Raw genomic sequence first — 8,348 nt, 5'->3', positions numbered from 1 at the left:
AAGATTAACTAAACCATTTATTTCCCATAACCAAAATATCAAAATTAATAATTCGTTCACCAAAATCGCATTATCATATAATGACCATTATATACATGTAATATACTCATCTGACTCGATATCAAATGTCTTGATCACCAAGTTCAAAAAGTCACTGCACAGCACACCCGAGTAGAGAAGAGAAGACCTCGACCGTAGTGATGAGACTACCGATTTACCGGCTGTGGGCCACCTCCTTAACTATAGGCGCGTTTTTCCACCTTGAACTCCTCAAGAATCTACACAAGGAGGTGTGGCAGTTTGGAGAATAGTTTGGGTCGTTGGGACACTTATAATAATAATAATAATAATATATATATATATATATATATATATATATGTATATATATATATATATGTATATATATTTATATATATTTATATATATTTATATATATTTATATATATTTATATATATTTATATATATTTATATATATTTATATATATTTATATATATTTATATATATTTATATATATTTATATATATATATATATATATATATATATATATATATATATATATATATATATATATATATATATATATATATATATATATATATATATATATATATATATATATATATATATATATATATATATATATATTACACATAATATATTTCTCATGTCCATAAAGGCGTTTTATTTTTGGCTAGATCAATCCTGTATTTGCATTTACCGTTTATGTTGACTATATTCCTTGAAGTCAAACATTCGAGTCTAACATTTCATTAGAGTGTTGGTAATACATCTAAGAATGATGAAGAAATTTTGAGTGAGTAAATTATATGTTAAAAGCCTGGGGAGGGTCGTCTTATTGTTTAATCCATTGTCAAGCTTACAGGATAATATTGTTGAACAAATGATATTGCTATTCAATATAATTTTTTACCCAGTAAAATATATATAATAATGATGATTTATTATTCTCAGGGAAAATAATACGATATATAGATATATATTTGCAAAATATTTATCAAAATTATAACAAATATCAAGCAAAATGGTTTAATGATTTATTAATGAGATATTACATCTTGATTTAGAATTACAATCACAATAATATAATACTTCAATACGTTCAGGTGGTTCAGCTTTAGTACAACTCATAAAATCATCTATACACAAATCATTCAACAGTGGACAGAGAGGGGCCAGTTTACGAATGACATCGAGAGGTTTTGGTTGAATGTACATTTTATCTTGTACTGATAATATTTGAAGGGAAGTGAGACGTTTCTGAGATCCCAAAATATCTATCATGAATGTTTGTTTATCATAACTAATTAATTCCGTTTTATCATAATGTATATGAAGACTGTCAAGCTCTTGTGCTCCTGTCAAAAGGTAACGTATGAGTCTTTTTCCCACGGCCCATGCTTCATCTTTATGAAGAGAAGGTGCCAGTGTCAATGTCTTTAAGTAGGGGAAGGCCGAAGATCGCCTGGGGGGCAAGTCGAGACGTCCATCTGCCTTGACCGCAGTGGTCGAGATGGCAAGAACCTCGAGATTGGGACAAGTGCGGGCCAGTGTGGAAATGAACAAATAATTTATTTCTTTGACTCCTTGCAATCGGATTTCCGTTAGAGCCGTGAAATTATTCAGACGAAAGGCATCATACAAGCAGGGGACGATGTCACGGCATAGAAACATTTTTAATACTTTCAAATTCGGTAGAGTCCTTAAAATCTCGTTTATACCGCATGGAGGTGCTGACAGCGCGAGATGGTTGATGGCCGGGCAAATCTTCATCAGCTTTGAAAGTTTTTTGATACGCGCCCTTTCATGGTAGTCAATTAAACCATTATGAAACATTTTATTGAATTTAAACCAGAGATCGAGGCGTTCGAGTCCGAGTTTGCCAGAGTGTTCTAGGATGGCCAATATCGCTTGCTTGTGGAATATGTACTTGAGATTTTTTAAGGCCGACAGAGTATTTGTAATTTGTCAACAACTCCTGTGGGAGCGGTTTCGTTGTAGTCGAACACCCAAGGTGAAGCGAGATTGAGTATTTTAGGCTTCTTTTGTAGAGTACGAAACCAGGAACGCGTTCTATGTTTCTGAAAACTGAAAGAGGTTGGCCTAATGACGTCATTACTCTCCATAGACGCTGATTGGCTAGTGAGTGCGCTGCCAAGCGTAGGGTGAATTGTGGGAAAAAGTATCGTAGATATCATTTCAAATTACACGCTCCCGAAACAACACAGAGGATCCACCACACACGTATCATACGATGGCGGCCTCATCGAGAGACCAATAGAGATCATGGCTGTAGCTCTGCAGGTCTCCCCAGAAGATGAGAGCAATGAAGTTATGGAAGAGATTGTGCAACCAACTGCAATGTGTGTTGATGTGTATGACGGCTTATGCCATTGAATAAGGTGGGTTTCCTATTGGTTTGAAGGAAAACCTCTAGCAAAGGCCAACCAACTTCCTTCCTAGTTTTTGTAAACAGTAGTGCAAATCTTTTCATACTTTAGATTTATTTACTATGTGTGCATGGGAAATAAATTACAACTACAGTGTAATTGTTGCATTTAAACTTAAATCAGATATTTGGAGAAGGCAGTGTTCATGCTAATCAACTGCGTCATCTTTTTCATAAAACAAATAAGGAAATCTTCCCCAAGATACCATGAGATGCAAAATCTAGGAGCTGAATTCATTTTTAAAGTTCTGTATTTGTATTTGTTAATCTCTTTAATGTTTATGTTTTTTCTTTGTTTATACATGATGTAAAAGTAATAGTAAATGACTATTATTTAAAGTATTTAACCACAGATTACAATCCTTTTCTGGAAATTCTGTTATCATTTTGATTATACAGTATTTGCATTTTAAGATTAGAGAGTGAAATATATTCATGTAGTATTCATTTACATTTTATAGTGTAGAGTAACGTAATTTCTTACGCGAACGCTACGGATTCGCGCGTATGCGAACGGGTGACGGGTGCCTCGCGTCCCTGTTCTTTTCTTTTTCGTACTCCCTCGTCACGCCCTTTGGCGACGCCCGTCGAGGCGCTTTGTCAAACGCCCCACCTCCAGGAGTATTTTAGGCTGTGTAAAGGAGGAGAAGGAGCACCCAATCCAAGCACAAACGACCTGTAACATAATTCATAGTTGGCAACCCCCTGTTATGTCGGGGTCTCCAAGACCGCCATCTTTGAGTTGTGGAGGAGGTTTCAAGGCGGAAGGTTGTGTGCTTGGGTTGGGCAGGAGTGTGTTTTTCTCGTGTTCTCGTTCTAGCGTAAGTTTTTATTCTACTACATGCCTGTTCTGTGATACCTTGTTTGTTTTAATACATGTAGTAGCTTGTGCCTGACAAATAAACGTAAAGTAAAGATTCTAGCGTCTTAGTCAGTTGCCTTTATGCCGGCCCGGTTTTCCCTCTTGCCCTTCCACGCCTTCCTGCTGCAGAAGGCTCCTCAACAGCTCCTGTAGGAGGGTGAGTGCCCCACGAACCCACTACAGTAAAGGTGGTTGGCAGCGAGTGGATCGTGAGGTCCTATTTTGTTATTTTTGCCTCCGAATCCACGGCCTCTCGCTTTGTTTACATGTCTCGTTGCCATTGATATCTTTTTATGTTTTGTCGTTTTAATGTTTGTCTCTTTTATGTATAATTTTTTAAGGCCTTCAGCCAGTGTCACATTTTAGTTCATTTCTTTTATAGTAACTTTTTTTTAAAGCTTTTAACGTAATTTTACTGTTTTGAGTTTGCTTGCTATTTTAATGATTTTATTGTTCATGTTTTATTGAATTTGATATTTAACTTTTGAATTTTATTAGTTCTTCTTAGTTTTATAACTTGTTTTTCTGTATTTTTAAAAATTTAATGGGGTTTTTACTGTGATTCTTTTACTTAGATTTTTCTTATTTGATGCCAGTGCCCAAATTATTTCCAGCATTTTAATTGTATTTTACTATATTTATTAACTTGTCTTTTTTTACAGCTTAATTGATATTGTCTTTTTTTAGTATAGATTTTATTGCAGCATTTAACACTGGTTTCTTTTTTTTATGTTCTCTTTGTATTTGTTTTTGTATTTTATTTTTGGGTTCCGTTTTTAACTGTAAGTGTGTCCACGTGCACCTCGGACCATGGTGCGCCCCAAGGCACCACAGGCTGGGTCGCGCCCGCCTACCCCTGAGGAGACAGTCCTTCTCGAGGGACCCCGCCTTGGGATGGACCCAGGACTCACTGTTGCCCGTAGTGCAGGTGCTGCTGGGACTGCCTGCTCGGACAGTGGGTCACCCGCCAGCAGTGATGTGAGCGGCTTGCAGCTCATGGAGGCCAGGTTGGTGGATCGGCTCGAGGCACAAATGGGTAGGCAGCTCGCCCGCATGCAGGAACACCTGGAGGGACGCATGCAGGCGCAGATGCAGGCTCTGGCTTCCCTCCTGAAGAGCCAGCCTGTTGGGCCCTCTACGGCTACCGAGGATGCTGCTCCGGCCTCTGCTGCCCCTCCGCCATCGCTACCCTCAGCTCAGCCCTGCCTCGGAGAGGACCCCGAGCAATCCTCCCATCTGCCTCCAGCGGTGCCTGCAGAGCCTCGCCTTCCACAACGCTCTGCCCCGCTCCTGTCTGGGAGTCAACCTGCCGCTGACGTGGGTCCTTGGGTCCTCATGGGTCCCCGCCAGGTTGGGATCGCTTCAGCGCGGGACCAGAGTGCTCAGTCTGCAGCTAGACTGCCCCCGCAGCCGCCTGCTTCCTTCATGGCTGAACCTGTGCCTCAACCGCCCGTGCGCCACCTTGGGACGTCCTACGGGGCCCCCTCACAGGGACCGTACCCGTCTCCTGAGACCCAGCCTCCAATCTCCACTGCACGTGAAGCTCAGCCTCCAGCCTCTCAGCCTCTAGCCTCCCAGCCTTCAGCCTTCCACTCATTCGCCAACCCGCATGCACCTCCAGTTCACTTAGGTGACCACAGCTGGACTCGTCCATTTTATGGCAGTGGACGAGACGAGGTGCCCTTTTTCTGTGGCGAGACTCCTTCAACTCAGGGCATCCAGCAGAGCCAGGAGCTGGAGTCCTGGATCTCCAGTATAGAGCTGGCCACCCTGCCAGCAACATCGGAAGCCTACATCCGGATGGCACGCAGCCGGGTAAGGGGGTACGCATGGTCAGTGCTCAACAGTCCTGGGTTCGCCCATATCCGGGATTGGGTTGACTTTAAAGCACGACTCCGCGAGCAATTCAGAGGTGTCTCTACGGCCAAGCATTTCTTCGATATGCTGGCTCGAGCCAGGATGGCGGTTGGCCAAGGACCTCTGGATTTTTATCGTGCTGTAGCGCTGGCCGTGCAGCAGGGCGCTCGTGATTACCCCCTGGACATCGGGAATGCGGAGAGCCTGATGCAGCGCACCTTCCGGGATGGGCTTCCAGGGTGGCTCCGCCAGCAGCTCTTATGGCACGATTTCCCTTCCACCCGTGCCATGGCGGAGAAGTGCCAGCTGGTTTGGGACTCTGTAGTCGGAGCAAGGCATTCCCTACCAGACGTCCACGGGCTCCTCCGGCAGTCGTCCAGGCTGTGGACATCTCAGCATGGCATGCGGGACGACAGGATGGCCCTGGGTGCGTATAATCCAGGTCAGCACTTAGAAGTAACCATCCCCGGCCTGGAGTATTACAGGGACATATTGCCACAAGCGGCTCCAGTCATCCAGGCCCCTGAGAACACCTCGCTTAATGGTCCTCCGCTGGTAAGGAGATCGGCCGAGGCCCCTGCTTCACCTCGCCGCTCCCCTTCCCCACGTCGCAGGGACAACAGACAGCGCCCCTGGTGTGATTTTCACAGGATGGGAGGCCACCATACCAGCGAGTGCCGGGCAGGACGGGGTCGATGCTACCGTTGCGGTGAGTCGGGGCACCTCAAGGTCTCTTGTCCCTTTTCCCAACGCCGCTCGGAGGCAGACTCCCGACCCACGGGCGGCCGTAGCTACGAGCCGGGATCTCAGCAGCCAGTCGACTCCACCGCAGTTCCGAGGACGCCCCCTCATAGTCCTCGAAGTCGGAGGTAGGCAATTCTCCTGCTTCGTCGACACAGGTTCAGAGGTGACAATGATGAAGAAGGAGTCCCTAGCGCGTCTTCCTGGGGTACGCCTGCACTCTAGCCAAAGAGCGCTGCAGGGAGTTTCAGGCCAGCCAGCCCCAGTCACGGCGGAGGTGGACCTTCCCTTCACCATCCATTCTACGCTGACTGTCACCCACCGGACCTGTGTCGTTGAGGGCCTCCGCTTTCCAGGGGACCTGCTCCTGGGGATGGACCTCCTTCAGCGGCTTCCTGTTCGTCTCGTCTTTGGCCATGAACCTGACAAGAGCTGGCTGGAGTTGGATGGCTGCCGTCATGGGATCGCCTATACCCGTGGGAATGCAGAGGCACAGCATGTCCCTGCCTGTCATGAAATTCCTCGGGCGTCACCAGCAACCCTGGAGGACCCTGAACTGCTGCCGAATTCTGGACAGGTAACTGTCTCGCCTGTCCATGTGGCCGAGGAAACAATGGTGGAAGCAAAATCAGGGAAGTTTGTTGCTGCCACAGTTACGCGCAGTGCACCAGATGACACATGCCTGGCTGTTATTGAGGCCAGCACAGACCGCCTCACAGTACCCCGCACTTTGGTTACTGTCCAAGGACGTCGTTCAAGTGTGTGGGTTGTCAACCCCCACCCTAAGCCACGCAAGCTACGCCCAGGTGCTGTACTAGGGTACGCCTCATTCTTGGGACCCGAGGAGGTTGTCTGCACCTCCCCCTCTCCTACAGTTCCTAACACCCCTTACTGCGAGTCGTCCAGGGAACTCTCACAGGCTACGGTCGCTCCATCTGAGGAGGAGCTCGAGGGGTTCCCATCGGTGGTGGAGCTCGAGGGCGAGTTCCTTGATGACGACTATGACAGCTCTGCCGCCTGCCTTGATTTTGGGTACGAGGACGACGACTTCTTCCTGTTCCCTGAGACGCCAGAGCTGGACACGGCCCGCCAGCAGGAGACAGATGTTACCTGTGCTGCAGAGAGTGCAGGGCTCCCTGGTGCTACGTAAGGTCCAAGGGAACCGTGGGCCTCTTGGTGACCGCTGGCTGGGACCCTGTCGTGTCCAGAAGCGACTTGGGCCTGTCAGCTACGACATCCTTGACCTACGGCCCCCACATCGTGCCGTCAGGGTCCACGCCAATCAACTCCGTCCATTTCTCCCTGCTGCTGAGGTCGACTACCTCGAAGAGTGCGACCAAGTGCGATATACTTATGAACATTGAAAAATGTGATTTTTACTTTGTTTATTGGTGCTATTTTGTTTTTACTTTTCTGTGTTCAGTGTTCTAGTCTTGATTTTATATTTTATTGTATTTTGAAATTTATACATTTTATTTGTTAACATTATGAAATTTTGTATAGAACCTTTTGGATTTTTAAGTGTATTTTATATTTTATTATATATTTTAGTATTTTTCACAACATTTTAGTTGGGTACTGGCACTTCTGGAGGTGTGGCGTTTTCTGTTCCCCGGGGAGGGGCTGTAGAGTAACGTAATTTCTTACGCGAACGCTACGGATTCGCGCGTATGCGAACGGGTGACGGGTGCCTCGCGTCCCTGTTCTTTTCTTTTTCGTACTCCCTCGTCACGCCCTTTGGCGACGCCCGTCGAGGCGCTTTGTCAAACGCCCCACCTCCAGGAGTATTTTAGGCTGTGTAAAGGAGGAGAAGGAGCACCCAATCCAAGCACAAACGACCTGTAACATAATTCATAGTTGGCAACCCCCTGTTATGTCGGGGTCTCCAAGACCGCCATCTTTGAGTTGTGGAGGAGGTTTCAAGGCGGAAGGTTGTGTGCTTGGGTTGGGCAGGAGTGTGTTTTTCTCGTGTTCTCGTTCTAGCGTAAGTTTTTATTCTACTACATGCCTGTTCTGTGATACCTTGTTTGTTTTAATACATGTAGTAGCTTGTGCCTGACAAATAAACGTAAAGTAAAGATTCTAGCGTCTTAGTCAGTTGCCTTTATGCCGGCCCGGTTTTCCCTCTTGCCCTTCCACGCCTTCCTGCTGCAGAAGGCTCCTCTACAGCTCCTGTAGGAGGGTGAGTGCCCCACGAACCCACTACAATAGTAAACATATTTTCTTAGGAAAAAAAAGGCTTTGCTTAGATATGCTTTTTTCTTCTTCATGCAGGGAAGATCATCCACAACAAGAAGGTTTCATGGAAATTCTGGAGCAAAAAAGTGACTGTGACTTTTTCAACCACCTAGGAGTTACTAAAAGTTCTTTTGATATGATTATCAAGGAAATCGAAGGGGTATATGGGTCCAGACCTT

Source organism: Penaeus japonicus, unplaced genomic scaffold (assembly GCF_977035675.1).
Source record: "Penaeus japonicus unplaced genomic scaffold, GWHDUDI00000001_assembly GWHDUDI00000015, whole genome shotgun sequence".
In the NCBI taxonomy this organism is placed as follows: domain Eukaryota; kingdom Metazoa; phylum Arthropoda; class Malacostraca; order Decapoda; family Penaeidae; genus Penaeus; species Penaeus japonicus.
This window is presented reverse-complemented; position numbering follows the sequence as displayed.